Source organism: Mustela lutreola, chromosome 4 (genome assembly GCF_030435805.1).
Source record: "Mustela lutreola isolate mMusLut2 chromosome 4, mMusLut2.pri, whole genome shotgun sequence".
NCBI classification, from domain to species: Eukaryota; Metazoa; Chordata; class Mammalia; order Carnivora; family Mustelidae; genus Mustela; species Mustela lutreola.
The window spans coordinates 6,387,980-6,391,434 of NC_081293.1; the positions used below are offsets into that span (position 1 = coordinate 6,387,980).

Below are 3,455 nucleotides of genomic sequence, written 5' to 3' on the forward strand. Positions count from 1 at the left end.
AGTCCAATGTGGGACTCGATCCCAGGATCCTGGGATCATGACCTGAGCTGAAGGGAGACCCTTAACCGACTGAGCCACCCAGGTGTCCCGAGATGTCAAAATCCTAAACAACATACTAAGCTATTGAGTCTTGCACTGTATTGAGAAGGAATACACAGCCTTCTGGGAATGCAAGGATAGTTTGGAATTAAGAATCTATTAATATAATGTATTAAAAGATGAAGAATAAAAAGTTATGATTATCTGCATATATTCTGAAAATATATTTAATACTATTTAATATCTGATACTGATTATATTTTTGGAAACATTATTTTTTTGGGGGGGATGGGCACAGCCAGCTGAGGCTTTATTTGGGACAAGACACTCGAATTAGCTTATAATTGGAGGCATGGACAAGACGAGGTACCCAGGGCAGTAGACTCCCCCCAAGGGCAGGCTGAGGACTGGGGCTGAGTCTTAGGTGGGTCTCCTGTTCCCGACGCTCCCCTGCACAGCTCCTTCCCCCAAAGGCTCTAGGGCAGCCACGAGAGTGGGGAGGCTGGGCGGGACCACGGTGGTTGTTCACTTGGGCAGGACATCACATGACTCGGACACCAGCTTCCCGTCACGGTGTCAATCTTCTTCACTACCACAGCTTTGGAGGAGCTGCTACCGCTGAAGGACCCAGCGGGGCCAAAGTTGGCCTGGAAGGAGCTCAGGCTATAGTTGAGGCCAGGGTTTGGGAGGCCCCCATGGGCCGAGCTCAGGCCACACGAGTAGCTGCTGGAGGTCTTAGTATGGATCCTTGTGCTCGGCGTCCCAGACTCTAGCCGGCTCTGCTTGCCCTCCAGCCTCTTGCGGTAGGTGGTGATCTTAATGTTCAGAGCCAACTCGACATTCATGAGCTCCGGGCACTTGCACAGATGCCCGGCCATGTCCTGTTTGGCTTGCAGCAGGGTGGCCTCCAGCTCGGCCACCTTGGCATTGGCGTCCTTAATGGCCAGCTCCCCGTGCTGCTCAGCATCGGCGCTGGCCGCCTCCAGGGCAGCCCCTGGTTTTGGAGGGCCTCGATCTCAGCCTGGAGTCGGCCGATGCTCCGGTTCAGCTCAGAAATCTCTGTCTTCGTGCGACGGAGGACATCCCCGTGCTTCCCAGCCAATGTCTGCAGCTCCTCGTGCTTGATCTGGTACAGAGTCTCAGCCTTAGGCCGGCTACGGTTGGCGAAGTCCTCGTACTGGGCCTTGACCTCGGTGATGATGCCGTCCAGGCGCAGGGAGCAGCTGTTGTCCATGGATAGGACCACAGACATGTCCGAGATCTGGGATTGCAGCTCACAGATCTCTTCACACGTCCCCCTCAGGAAGCGGATGTCGTTGGTCAGGCCTTCCAGGCAGGACTCGAGTTCTACCTTGTTCTTGTAAGCTTCGTCCACATCCTTCTTGATGAGGACAAATTCATTCTCCACGTCTGCGCGCTCTCTGAGCAACTCCTTGCACTGATCCCTGAAGTCCTCTGCCTCCAGCTTCAGCTTCTCCGGCCCAGGGTGTCCACGGCCACCGGAGGTTGCTGATGCAGCTCTCCAGCATGTCTGGGTTGCTCCGCGCGGTCTTCTGCTGCTGCAGGAGGCTCCGCTTGGTCTCCCGAATTTTGTTCTGCTGCTCCAGGTGCCTCGCCATGTCGGGGAAGGAGGCGGGTTTGTTGTGAGGGTCTTGACCTGCTCCTTCTCCTGGGTGCGCACAGCTTGGATGTTGGGATCCGCTTCCAGCTTAAGGGGGCTCAGCAGGCTCTGGTTCACTGAGACGGCCGTGATGCTCCCCATACCCCCAGCCCCGCAGCTGTAGCCCCTGACCACACTCCTGCTGCTGTTCAGGCCCCCCCGGAAGCTGCCGACCCCCTGGGAGAAGGCAGACGAGCTGATGTGGGAGCCAGGCCCTCTGGTGCGGGAGCAGCTGCTGCAGGCCCGGGGACGGCGGTGGACATCTTGTAGGACTTCTAGGTCACCCCGACGGACATGGTGGAGGCCAGAGTGGAGGCTGGAGTGGAGGCAAGTAGGCTGAACCTGACAGAGGTTCTATAAGGAGCCGAGAAGCTGCTTCTAGTCCAAACACTATTAGTAAGTAAGCTAGGAGTCGAGAGGGCACTCCACTAAGAGGGTCCAGGACGTCTACCCGCGCTGTCAGCCAATATCTCACCACCGGCTAATGAAGTGCAAGAGGCCTTCCCCTGAAAGGAAGGTAGAAGACGGGAACCAGCGCTGTGCTGGAAGCTGTAAGTCTCGACTGGAAAAGACACACAGAAAAAGACAAGAACATCATATGGGACTTTAAGAAAGGAGAAGAAGGAAGTGGCATTCTTTGCGGATATTATACCTTCACTTTTTTAAGAGATTGTGTTTATTTCAGAGAGCGGGAGCACAAGCATGCGCAGGGAGAGGGGCAGAGGGAGACGCAGACACCCTGCTGAGCAGGGAGACCAACATGGGGCTCCGTCGCAGGATCCTGGGATCGTGACCTGAGATGAAGGCAGACGTTTAACCGACTGAGCCACCAGGTGCCCCAGTATTAGACCTTCTCACCAAGAGTCAATGGACTGACTTCTGGAGCTCAAAAGAGAATCCAGTAAGCCTGTGCTTCTTAAACATACAACACACAATCTGATACAATAGGTAAAGAACAGAGTTGGGTAGTTCTCAGAAAAGGGGATATAAATGGCTCTTAAACATACGGAAAGAGATTGAGTCTCACTCGTAATCACAGAAATCACATGAAAACCTCACTGAGACGCTGCTTTTCACCTATCAGACTGGCAAAGACTGAGAAGTTTAAAACCACCCTGTGATGGGGCGAGAGACTCTCTTGTTCTTGCTGTTGGGATGTAGACTGATGCAGCCTTGAAGAAAAACAAGCTAGCCTCACCCACCCATGTTCCAGATGTCCATACCCCTCGACCCATCAATCCGTCCCATATTTGGAATTGATCCTACAGAGAGACTCACATGTGGGTGGGTGAAATGATATGTTTACAAAGTTGCTTACTGCTGCATTTTTTGGAAATAGTAAAAGATCACAACATTTCAAGTGCCAATCAGCAGGGGATTAGTTAACTATGTCATGGCGTCCATACTATGATGGAGAGCTTAGTCAAAGAGGAGGGTACTTTGCATAGTCACTAACATGGGGGTTATCTCCAAGTTACATGTGAAGCTAATGAAAGCAAGGCACAGAGCATGGTCACAACATGACAAGGAGAACACCGCATATTTGTTTGCACCTGTACAAAAGGCCTCCAATGCCTGGCTGAGGAGCCCATGCTATTTCCAGGGGTGAGGATGTAGGTGCGAGACTTTGTACAACGTCCAGCCTTTGGGTCACATGAATGTAACAATATTTTAAACTTAAATCAAGAGATGATTATACGAAGACAAACATCTTTTTGATGAACCATCATACTCATTAACGAGGTAAAAGACATAT

At 52.2% G+C, this 3,455-nt stretch overlaps 1 pseudogene; it reads right to left on the reverse strand.

Moving 5' to 3' along the window:
* Nucleotides 1-470: 470 nt before the first annotated feature.
* Nucleotides 471-2,013, reverse strand: LOC131830255 (keratin, type II cytoskeletal 8-like; annotated as a pseudogene).
* Nucleotides 2,014-3,455: the final 1,442 nt, after the last annotated feature.